This window comes from Macaca nemestrina, chromosome 16 (genome assembly GCF_043159975.1).
Source record: "Macaca nemestrina isolate mMacNem1 chromosome 16, mMacNem.hap1, whole genome shotgun sequence".
Classification (NCBI taxonomy): domain Eukaryota; kingdom Metazoa; phylum Chordata; class Mammalia; order Primates; family Cercopithecidae; genus Macaca; species Macaca nemestrina.
The window spans coordinates 26,345,819-26,359,421 of NC_092140.1; the positions used below are offsets into that span (position 1 = coordinate 26,345,819).

At 31.5% G+C, this 13,603-nt stretch overlaps 1 long non-coding RNA gene across 1 annotated transcript; it reads right to left on the minus strand.

Moving 5' to 3' along the window:
* Positions 1–326: 326 nt before the first annotated feature.
* On the minus strand, positions 327–13,334 carry LOC105481668 (uncharacterized). The gene is made up of 3 exons (XR_987070.3): positions 13,130–13,334; positions 12,127–12,198; positions 327–474 (listed from the first exon to the last, which is right to left on the minus strand). It is a non-coding gene; the product is annotated as an uncharacterized lncRNA (long non-coding RNA).
* Positions 13,335–13,603: the final 269 nt, after the last annotated feature.

Here is a 13,603-nt window from a genome sequence, read left to right on the forward strand (position 1 = left end):
GTCTCAAATGACAGGGTTTCTTTTTTTTTTTTTTTTTTTTTTCATGCTTCAGTAGTATCCCATTGACTATCTGCCATATTTAATTATTTTATAATATATTTTTTCTGTGCCATGATTCCACTCGTCATACAAAATTACATTTTAGTCATTGCATCTCTTTAGGCTCCTCTTAGCTGTGACAGTTTCTAAGACTTTATTTTTAACTATTTTTCAATTTAATGAGGGGAAATACTGGACAGGTATTTTGTAGATTTTACTCAAATGGGATTAGCCTGATGATTAAACTGGGGTTATGTAATTTGGGGAAGAAGGCCACAGAGGTAAAATGTCTTTCTCATCAAATCACATTAATGGTACATACAATCAACATGACTAATATGACTTACCATTATGAGTTTTCATCTTGATTACCTGACTGAGTTCATTAGCTCTTTACTTAGTTATTCTTTCGTCTCCCACTTTCTATACAGTACTCTGCAAGAAGTTAATATGTGCAGGAAACTTTTAGTGAGTGGGAAATTAAGAATTATCAGCCATCAATTATTTAATATTCTTTGCTACAGGATATTTGTGTTTTTTCATATTTACTTTTTTCCAGTAGATTCATAAAATTTACATTGAGTTATTATAATGCAATACCACTCTATTTTTTGTTCAATTTTCCCAGCCTTGCTCCTTCTTAGCTCTTTCACTGGTTTCTTTGCTCCTTTGTACTTTTTTTTTTTTTTAATATTGTCTTACTTTCTGGCACTAAAAGATACCCCAGGCTCATACTGTATATACCTTGTCATTGTGCTAAAATAAGCCACTTATCTAAAAAGCTCTGGTACCATTCACTGGAGAATGATATTAGAAAGAAAAGTACTATGCTCCTGAGCTGTAATTGCTTCTAGGATTTCTACACAAGAAAATATACATGTGTATTTCTAGCCTGTGTATATACACATATCTATAGATATTTTTAATGTATCCATGTGCATGTATCTTAACATGAACTTATACTGATGTATCCAAAACTAATCCATTACCGCTTGATCATTCAAGCTTATCTTTTTTTTTTTTTTTTTTTTCTGAGACAGAGTCTCGCTTTGTCGCCCATACTGGAGTGCAATGGCGCAATCTACGCTCACTGCAAGCTCTGCCTCCCGGGTTCATGCCATTCTCCTGCCTCAGCCTCCCAAATAGCTGGGACTACAGGCACCCGCCACCGTGCCTGGCTAATTTTTTTGTATTTTTAGTAGAGACAGGGTTTCACCATGTTAGCCAGGATGGTCTCAATCTCCTGACCTCGCGATCCGCCTGCCTAGCCCTCCCAAAGTGCTGAGTCACAGCACCCGGCCTCAAGCTTATCTTTAATAACGCACTCCAACAATAAGAAATGTTGCTTTAGTTTATGTTTATCTTTCAGATATTTGGATTATAATATGCATTGTTCACATACTTTTTTATGTAGTATGTATGTGTGTAACTCTATCTTTTATGAATTGACTACTTTTATTGTTCTGGCATATATACTTTTGTAGAATATGTAGTACTTTGTTTTTTAGATAGTGGATGTCTAGTTTAGATAGTGATTAGGTTTTCTTAAGTCAGATAGTTAAAAGATTTCTAAGTCTGATAGCTCAATTTTATAAAATATATGGTTCAATTTTTTAATATAATTTTTTTCTTTTATTATTATATAATTTTTTAAAGTAAATTTGAAGTCTCAAGTAAATATATGTGTAATTTTCTATTAATGGGGTCACCTTTATAATGCAAATCAATATTATATGCTTTTAAAATATAACTTGATTTTTGATAGTCATAATTTACTGAAGCTTAAAAACTGAAACAAAATGTAATACCCTCAACTATACAAATATATTTTAATATTACCAACTTTCATCTTAATTTTTCTTATGTATAAGAAAGTTTTGCATGCTTTGATATAACAAAATTATGTACCAAAAATGATATTTCCTTCTAACAAATCCAAGCTTCATGCTGATTATTTCCTTACAGTGACATAAATGTTATATTGTTGCCTTTCAGGTGCATTCAATCTGTAGGTAGCCTGGACCTGTCAAAATGATTTTGATAAAAAGCTGGCTTCACAATGTTATTTTTTCCTTTCCAATTTTTAACAGATGCCTCATAAAATCATAAATCTATTCCCTGGAGATAATTCATCACAGTGTGAATTTAAGACATAATTATTTGAAGGTATGAAGCATTTTGATGGATCCTTATAATAATATTACTCAGATCATTTCAAAATATATCTTGTCTCAACACTTATTCTGCCTGACTTGCAAATATATATATATACGTAATAACTTTTATGAAGAATATGTAGTCAAGTTTGAATTTTCTTTGATTATGTACATATATATGCACAAATCCTATTATGCAAAGAACATGCACTAAATTTAGATCATTTAAGGAATAAATTGAGGAAATGGTAAGTAATGCTAAATAGGTCTTTTTTTATACTCTGAAATATATATATATGTATAACTATTACATATATTTATGTTTGCAGTTGCTTGCTTAATTTACCTTCATGGTTATGGTTTTTAAACCATATCTTCTGATTAGAGCAAGTCTTTATTTGTAGAATATTATCAACTAATGAATGCAGAAGGAAAAACAAAATCGGTAGAGTCACCATTTAACAAACACTAAAGAAATAATTGACTCAAGAAGAGAACATAAAGAACATAAACAAGCACTTAAAAAAAAAACTTAGATCAAATATTTATGAGAAAATAACTCCCAAAGCTTGCCAAATTTCACCTGCTGATGATTTGCTGGTCATAGGGAAAAAGCATCTTTACCAGCCAGGACTCATATTCTACCACCTGAAACCACTAACAAAATTAACTTCACTAATCATGGGACACCCAGGCATTTTATACCGCCTCCCTGATGAAACATGAAGTAAATCATACACATGAAGTTTATCTAGCATTCAGAAAAAAATCAAGAATTTTTTTCTCCTCTTTTTTGCAATGACAAATGGAAAATGAATTTTCAGTTTATGGAATACACAGGGGGCAGAAGAACATGCTAAACAGTAAGAAGGCAACAAGGTAAGTTAGAATGCAGGAAATTCTGTAAGACAAGTAGAGCGACTTTAAGTCTGTTAATGGCATAAAAATAGGTGATATTCAAAATTAAAAGATTTAAGAGACATAATGTCTAATGTCCTATGTGTACTTTAATTAGAATATAGTGATAATTTTAAAAAGTACTTTCATATATGCGAAAGAAAATCAGAAAATAATCTTGAAGATGGGCTGGATATTAGATGAGATTATTAAATTGCTGTTGCTAATTTTATTATAGTTGATAATGATATTTTGATTGTGTAAGAGTATACCTATACTCTTACAGAGACAAAATGAAGAATTTTGGTTGAAAGTGCCATAATATCAGAGCCATGCATTATAAAACTTCAGCAAAAAATAAATTAAATATGGCAAAATGTTAAATTTCCTATCAAATCAAATATATGGGGGTTAACTATAATATTCTCTCTATTTTAGATATGTTCATTTTAAAATAGAATGTTAAAATATATAGCAAAATGCAAACTAAAAGTAAACACTATTTCCTGTAATTGGATTTTACTTGTGAAGCTTCTTTTTCTCACACTTCTACCTAATTTTTTTCTACTTTTTTACTCTAAAGGTTGACAAATGAAAGCAGCCGATAAACCTAATAGTCAAAGAGAAAGCTTTCTTCTTCTTCTAATTAGATGTTTTTAGTGAACTCAGAGTCAAATAATGTAATTATGAACCTGCCATCTAAAGAAACATGACTCCCATTGGTACAGAAGGGCCAAATTTAAGCTGTTGAACTGGCAACAGATACACTGGAAACAAAATGAAATGACTCCCTAATTCAGTTTTCACATCTGGAAATTTGGAAAATTGCTATCTATGCATTATATTTGTTGCAAAGAATAAATTAATTGATGCATGTCAAGTGCTTAAAACATGCCTGGTACAAAATGAGGAATAAACAAAATACTAGCTAGTATTTTATTATTATTTATTATTGATATGGACAGTTTTCTATAGCAAGTGAAAAAGCAAAAATAATTCATAGTCCCAGATGAATTATTTGCTGGTCATAGGCAAAAAGCAGTTTTATGAATTGCTTGAATTATCTAAAATGGCTTTTTGCAAAACTGAAAAGGAAGAAGGTAGCCATGAGGTGATGAAGCAGAAGTCTTTTTGTCCAATCAAATAAATGCTGGATAAAAATGATTAGAGAATAAACTAAACTTCTATCAGTCACTGATTATTTAGATTGGTCAGACTTCCTTGAATTTCTGGAAAACTTCAATGAATAAAAAACTAGGAAAATATTTTATAATGCATATACCTTTAATAATAAAATTTTTTTTTCAAATGATAGTAAATTTTTCCTTATAGTTAGCATAAACAGTTATAATTTTAATCAACCTTAGGGTTAAGAATTTACTTTTTAAGTTTTCACTTTGTGTCTATATTTTGGTATCAATTTGCTAAGTGCAAGATTATCTAAAACCCATAAAAAATCTTGCATCTATAAGGTGTGTATCAGTATATCATAGGACTTTGATTTTTCCTGTAGTTTCTTAAGTGATCCTACAGCCTCCATTTTTTTTCCTCCCAATATTCCTAATCTTTGCAGATCTATCTATCTGTATCTAGTTTTCTTGATGCCATGTATCTCTGTAAAACCTTTATGTTTATCATATTGTATATAAAATAATTTCCCTATTTTGACAGTGAAAGCCTGGTCCAAAATGATCACTGTCTGGACTTAACATTTTTCCAACTACTTTCCACATAAAGAATCTGTTAAACCAAATTAATCTCAGCCTTTTCATTTCAAGCATGCTAGATTTACTTTTGCCTAATATGTCCCCTTCTGCTCCAATGTATGTATTATTTTCTAGAGTGTACTAAGTCAATTTATATCTTCATAGTCTAGCAAGATCTCTAATTCACCTGATACTCTATATAGTAGCACTTCCTGAACAAGAAATTAAAAGCTTATCAGAGTGTTGGGTATGGATGCTAATTTATAGGCTGCTTTCATTTGTCAACATTTACAGTAAAAAATAGAAAAAATTTTGGTAAAAGCATGTGTGTGTGGTGTGTGGTGTGTGTGTGTGTGTATATATATATATATATATATATATATACGTCTCAAAACCTTCCAAAGTGAATTATAATTGCATTTCCCTCACTTATCTCTTTACTTAACAAGCAATGAACATTAAATAAATGTGTGGTTTGGTACACATGGATTCTAGATTTTCTTCATAAGGAATCCTATGACTATATATATTTATTCATTTGTCTGTTAAACACTAAGCAAGTTTGAAATAGAAATATTACAGCGTAGACTTTGGGTCAGCCCTCTCTGAAGTTAATTTCTGGCCCTATCTCATATTTGATATAAATTCACTTTATTTATTTACCTTGCAGAGAATTGTTTAGGGTTAAATAACATGGTAAAAGTAAATTTCCTAGTATTATGTCTGGTACAGAATAGCTGGTGTAACATTTGAGGAATTTCTGTATGCCAAAATCTCTGCTCACTAATTCACTTAGGTCATTTCTCTAAATTCTCATACAATGGTTTGATAGAGGTTATATTATTATTGTCATCTTGTTAATAAGTTTGACATAAAAATAAAGTAGTTTTCTTAAATTTTACATATAGTAAATCATTTTCAGAGTTGATACTCGATCCACACTCTATAAAATGTTTAATAAATATTGATTCTTTTTATTAATGTTTAGGTTAAGCCTGTGCAGTAAATGCCCATGACACACAAATGAATAAGGAATGAATACTGATATTCTAATAAAGAAAAGAGAAACGTGTGAAATTTCCCATTTTTTACACCCATCATTGGTACTTAAATTTGATATTGGCAGAAAACATACAATTTCCCAAAGGTATATTATATTCCAAATTTTTTCATATGCAAACCTAGGTATGTGTATATGTATTGCTTATATCACATATCATATATAGCATATATCATCTGTCAATTTTGAGTGAAATTGGTAGCGTAATATTATGTTTATTTCATCATCAAAATACTGGCTTATCTCTACAGCAAGGAGGCAAACTTATTATATCCAAATATAAAAATAGATCACAAATGGATAAGGTCAGATTAGGAAATTGCTATTGAGAATTGTTGAATGCATACTCACAGAGCTTCTTAAAAATACACAATTGCCCTGTCTTTTTAACTTGTACAGTCTTTCTAATTCTCAGAAAACACTGCAGAGGAGTTTTAAAGGGGGAATAATTTATCGCCTATACATTTATAATTAATTGAATTTTCTGATATTAGGTGTAAGGGTTGGTTGGTAAGAGAAAGAAGATAAAGCAGGTTCTATTAAAGATTCAAATTTTATTGACTGATATAAGCCCTGTTATGTTAATATGAGCACATATTGATTTTGAAAACTCAAGGATTAAGACAAAAGCAGCTAATAATAACTATATTTTAAGAATAAATCCAGAGGCTAATATAGGTAAAACCATAGTGTGGATTCAATCTATACTCTGATACACTGGTATATAGACATTTCGGTAAATTTCTATCATTAGCAGTAAGTAAGGAAAATAAGTCAAATATGTTTAGTTAAAACTTGTTACTCAAATTTCATGGTGGATTATTTACAAAATATGGGAGAAAACAAGTAAAAATATTTAATTCTAAGGACTCAGCTACCTTCAAAATGTTGAATGAAAGGTTAAAGCAAGTGAAAAATATCTGCTGTTAGAGATAAAACAAAGATTTTTGTTCTACTGTTAAAAGAGGAATTTAGAAATCGTAATTAAATATATTTCTCTTAAAGAATTTTTATAAAGTAGAGGTAAACAATGTAAACCATAATGTGGAATAAAAAAGGTGCTATGCATATACCCACCATTATTCTATACAAAATGAAATACTGAGTAAACAATTGAACATACTTTATCTGTGATGAGACCATCAAAACTCAGAGCTGGATTTTTAACTGAAATAATCACATAATCATATTCAATTCAGTTTCAGTGTTGGTTTGATTGTTAATGGTGGTGGTAGGGGTGTTAATGGGTTTAAAAATGGAAAATGCTATTGTATGATATAATTTGGTAGGGGAGAAATTTGAAGTATAACATACTAAAATCTCACCATGGTACTTGCCCATTAACATGGCTTACACCCTTCTTTCTGATTCTACAGTGCCCATTTTAGTAATTATATACAACTCATGCCAATCTCTGCTTGATTTAAGAAATATAAGCTACCTATATGTTGGCAGAGCAAAAAACTTAAAAACATATATTCATTAATAGAATTAAACACTAATGAACTTGATCCTCCCACTGAATGGAGGAATTAGATTTACAAAGCTAAAAGACATGCAGTATCCCTTTACATATAAATATCTAAGGCCATCTGTGTTTCAACCATGAAAGAGGATATGCTGAAGGAAAAAGAAAGTCAGGAGCAGGTAGCCATACAATCAACAATTCTGAAAATTCTTTCTTGTAATATTTATTCATCTTTCTTAGATTAAAAGTATTTTGTATATTACCAAGGAAATAACAGTAAAAGCCGAAAGGGTGCCAGCACTCACATCTTATAAAGGCTCTCCCTTATAAATGTTTCCTTACATTTACTCTGAAGTTATCTATAAATGTCTATGTTCAATAACCTCATTAAGAAAACATTATTAGACTGATACAAATTGAGAGAAAGATAAAACTTTTGACATTATCACTGGTTTCAGGGAAAAGCCTAGGTAACCTTGTTGACTATCAGGCTTGACAATTTTAGGATCTCCAGGAAATAGTTCTCAGCTATACAATATTAATTGTACGTGTGTGTGTGTGTGTGTGTGTGTGTGTGTAACAGTCAATCAGAAATGTCAATAAATAATTGTTGTAGTATAAATAGAGATCACAGAAAAATAATCTCCTGACTATAATACTGTGGATTTTGTAAAATACAGATGCAACAGAAGGTTTGAGGGTAAAGATCAAATAGTTGTGTGTACTGAAACTTTATGCCCATTGATTAGTATCTCCTCATTTCTCTTTTCTCCAGTAACTGGCAATCACCATTCCAATCTTTGATCCTTTAAATTTGGCTATTTTAGATACCTCATATAAGGACAATTATGCATTAATATTCTTTCTGTGTCTGGCTTATTTCCTTAGAGTAATATTCTTCAAGTTCATTCACGTTGTCATGTGAATGTGACATGTCACGTTGTGTGTATGTGAGTGTGTGTGTGTGGTGGTGGTGGGGCAAGCATTTAGTTTTTAACCAAAACTGAGGATTTTCAAATGTTCATACAATATCCCCAAGGTATTTAGGAAGAGATGATTAACAAACATCTAAATTATTGCTAAGGATTTTGAAGAAATGACTTTTAATGTATTTTTAAAATTAGAATTTTGTTAAAATATTTTAGAATTTAGTTAATGAAAGTTTATATATAATATTTTATACTGGACATTATGCTAAGCAGTTTTACATTAATTTTCTTATGTGACCCTCCATATAATCCTATAAATTACATATTATTATCCCTATTTCATATAAAAGGGAATTGAGGCTTAGAGAAATTAAGTAATTTAGCCAAGTTAATGTTAGTAGTTCATGATAGAGCCTGTATCCAACACAAGCAAGCAGAATACACTAAAAAAGGTAATGAATTATAGTTAGAGGTATGCAAAACTACAGTACATACTACCAATAAATTAATTACAAATCTTGATGATTCCATTTTGGCTTAAAAATACTTCTCTCTTAAAAATGTTATGTTATTGTGGTAAGAACATTTAACATGAAATGTGTCCTGTTAACAGATTTTTAACTGTATAATTCATTATTGTTGACTATAGGTACAACATTTTATGGACTTCTAGAAATTATTTATCTTGCTTTACTGTAACTTTATGCCTATTGATTATTAACTCCTCATTTACCTTTTCTCCCAGCCCCTGGCAATCACCATTCCAATATTTGATTATATAAATTTGGCAATTTCAAATATCTTATATAAGGGCAATTAGGCATTATTATTCTTTCTGTGTCTGGCCTATTCCCTTGGAGTAATGCTTATAAAGTTCATTCGCATTGCCACATACTGCAGAATTTTCTTCTTTTTTAAGGCTGAGTTGTATTCTCTTATATACATATATCATGCTATTTTTATCTACTCATCTATCAGTGGACATTTAGTTTGTTTCCATATCTTGGCCATTGTAAATAGTGCTGCAATATGTATAGGAGTACTAATACTTCTTCGGAACCTTGATTTCAATTATTTTGGGTAAATATTTAGAAGTGGAATTGCTGAATCAAATTGCTAAAATGTTCATAATTAAAAATGATCCTAAAAGTACTTTAAATCATATACAAAATCCTAAAATATAATCAAAGAGTAGATTATATGTGCTTATAAATTATATAAAATATACAGCAAGACAGATTTGTAGATGTATGTATATATCTATAAGTATAGACATCTATCTAAATATAGAAATCTAGGTATATAATATACACTATAAAAACAGAACATAGATCATATAAAATAACTTATGCTCACTCGTCTCTTGTAATATTTATAGATTGTATAGAATAACTTACGTGTGCTTATTTTTTGTCACTTGTAGTATTTAACAAGTAGGTAATAAAACACTACATATCTTCTCTATAGTTTACTTTCATACAAATATTTATAGTACAATAAAACTTGCATAAGACAAACATACAGAAATACAATACTTTCAAAATATAATGTGAAACATCTTTCACACAAACTAATACAATATTTAAGCCATATATTCAGTGGCTGCTAACTCAGGATGAATAATGGTAATAAAAATGGTAGCAACTTTTAATTCTTGGCTTTATCCAAGTCTGTTGAAACAATGCACAACCTCTTTTCTTTCTTCTCTTCTTTCTGGAATGACTTTTACATATATGTATGAAATATTTTTTTGTTGTTGGCCTACTGAACATGAGGTCATATTCATTTTTCTGCTTCCCATCTGTGCTTGAGTTTTAACATTTTCTACTGACCCATCTTCTAGTTCACAGATCTTTTCTTCTAAAGTATCCCATCTACATTTTATGCCTATCTGATAATTTTTTTTTTAATACTGGGAATTTTCAAGTTCTATGATTTTCATTTTTTCATACTTCCAACTTTCTCCTTGACGTTTTTCATCTATTTCAATATAATGTTCATCTGTTACTTCAAATCACTGAATATATTTACAATAGCTCTTCTAAGATATTGTCAGCCAAATCTAACATTCAGATATATTTTTATTGGTTGCTTTTTTCTATTTATGCTTCAGATTTTTCTGCCTCTTTGTGTATATATGTATATTTTTAAGTTTTATGCTGACATCATACATTTTACATTGATGAGACTTTAAATTATGTTGTCCAAGGAAAGTATTATTTTTTAAATTCATAAAGCAATTAATTTACTGACTGCTCAAAATGATGTTTTAGAAGTTTTGTGATTCTTAGACCATGTTAGAATTGTTCTTATTCTGGAGCAAGATTAGGTCACTTCAGATGTTTAGCCCATTTGTCACCACGACTGCTTTAGTGAGCTTCTTGTGAAATCTCTAAACACTGAATGGTTGTAACTTCTGTGTCTCCTAGAACTATGTGAACTTCTGAATGTCCATTTAACTCACAGTCCTTCAGTAGCTGATTCTTCCAGGTATCACATTTTATTTTATTTTGTACACATACAGCTATGTACTTGGCCAAATGCTTGGAGAGACTTCTATGCAGATTCTAGTGTGCTCCCTTTTTGCTCTCTTCAGAACCCTGATTCGCATATTTGAGCTATCTCCACAGTACTAATCTCTGCTACATGCTTTTTATGCCAGTGGAATTGCTGATCTGTTAGGATTTCACCCCCCTGTGCTGTTGTATGAAATTGATTCTAAGGCAGAAAACCTGGGCATGTGGAGTTCACATTATATATTTCCCTCATCAAATGAATCAAAGACTTGCAATATTTGTTGTCCAAGACCTGAAAACAGTTATTTTCTATGATAGGTTTAGTGTTATCATTGTTTATGGTATAGGGGAAATTCTGATGTTCATTTTTCCAGCATAGCTAGAACCAGAACTGCCCAAGTTACTAAACTTAAATGGTTAAAAAAAAAAAACTAATTGAAAATACTCATATCATATATCTGGATTACAAGCTTCCACGCTTTTTTACTTGTAATGCTTTATTTCACTCATCTTTGTCAATGCCAAATTGTGGCCTCTCTCAAGGAAAACCTTCATATGCCTTCTGTGATTAATCCGTTCTATTTCGTATGTAAATTCTTATGTCTATTCTTTACAACCTATTTTGAAGTAATCTCATACTGTTCGCTGATGTGACTTATACTGTTTTACTACATTAAAATATATTCTATTAATTTCTCAATTATGTTCATATGGTTATATTTTCCTGTTATGGGAATTACAGTTTATATTTATCTGTTTTCTTTCAATAACTATAAGGTAATACTCAAACATTATCTTACCAAAATATTCAATGATTAACTTTAATTTCAATATTCATAGACAGTAATTTTTCATCATAAATATGTACAATAAAACCACATATTTAAAATCAATGACTTTTAGTTTTATAATTGCTTAGTGTTATTTCTTCAACATTATTAGATATGTTAGGTAAATAGATTATTTTGAATCGTTAGCAATGAAAATTTACTACACTAAATATCTTTATTTTTTAAGATACAGAAACTTAGACTGAGGGAGGTTTAATGATATCAAAGACCAGACATCTACTTAAACTCTGTACTACAGTTCACCCACTTGTTTTTGGACTTTGAATGCTCTTTGTACTCAGCAGTCTGAGTGTGAACTTTCCATGTGATTTATAAAGAAATAGAAAATTTTTAAAACCTGGTTCATGGAAAGTATACAATCAATTCAAATAATTGAAGCAATAGGACACAAAATCATTTACTGAATTTCTTGAGATAATTTTATAACAATTTCTGAACAGTTTGAACTTTAGGGATAGGTACAAAAAACGAAAATAAGAAATAATTTTATTTTTCTTCACTTACCCCGACTCTGCTGCAAGTACTTTTCTTGACTAGAAGATCTTATTGTAACAGCACTGACTCCATGTTGAATCCCTGCCATGTAATAGGAAAAAATTTGCTTACTTGAGTTTTAATTACTTCTCTAAGTTTGTAGATTATTCATTAAGAATATACCAATCTCAGAACAATAGGACCTTCAACATAAATAAAAGGGAAATATGCTGACCAGAAATTCCGGGAACAGACTGACCAGCAGTTTTAGCCACAACTAGCTAAGAACAGCCTAACGATGCCAGCAAAGGTCCCAAGACATTGACCAAGACAGCAGTGACTGCCTGCCTGCTTGAATTTGCACACGTAGCTCCTCCACAAGGACACTCTGATTATGACTTACGCTTATCCCGATTTCCCTTAAAAACTCTTGGTCCAGAGCTACAATTCAGAGGTAGTCTTGAAACAAGGTCACTAATTTCCCAACTTGCCTGCTTCCCTAATAAAGCTAACTTTCCTTCTTACCAACGCTTGTCCTGGAGCATTGGTTTTTCAGGCGTCAAGTGCCCCAAACCTGAGTTTGGTTACAATATTTGGCGAGCTAGTCAGGAGCCTCACGCTCCCTGAGCTGTTAGCTCAGTTCCCAACAGATGAAGCAATTGGCCGCAGCAGTGCACCAGCGCTAACTTGTTCAGGTTACCGAGGGGATCTTTAGATTCCCCATGGTTTTAGCAGTTGACTGTAGCAGCACGTATGGGCTAACGCTTCTTGCTACCAGAGGTTAGCAGCAAGCCTTCAATAGCACCAGCTACTTGTGGTTGGCCAAGCCTGACACAGGCAAACTACAGGGACAGTCCCAGCAGCTGCCAAGGCTCTTTTATCCCTTTGGGGAAACTCCCTTCTTTCCCTCAATTGATGCCAGCTGCCTATTTTCACTTCAAGTTGGTTAAAGGGAACAAGCTTTCTAGATGAGTCAACCAGTTCTATAACAAGGTACATCCACGTGTGAACACCAGGTGTCCTCTTTACTTACCATTTGGGCCTTTGGGGCCATTCGTGGTACCGTTGATAGAAGAAACAACTTGTAGTGACTCCGTACTGGTCTCTTCCCTTGAAGAAGATTGTGTTTGGGAAGCACTTCATTTGTTTTGTGTGTTGTTTTCTTGTTACCAATGGAGGTATTTTGCAGATTCTCTTTCAAAGAGAGAGAATATTAGCTAACTGGTCAGCCTATAGCTATGACCTTGGGACAAAGGAAAAAAAAATGGTACTTTGTTGTAATACAGCATGGCAAATGCATGTGTTAGATTCAGAAGAGAGGCAGCCTTTAAATGAGGTTTTTGAACTTTTATACAATCTTACAGCTTGGACAGTTTTATCAAAGATCAGGTAAATGTAAAAAATACCTATGTTCACGTGTTTATTCTATCATGTCATAAAGATGCTTCCCAGAAAGGTGCCCAGTTCATGGTGCAAAGAGGACTGTATAAAGTGAAATCTCCTTGGC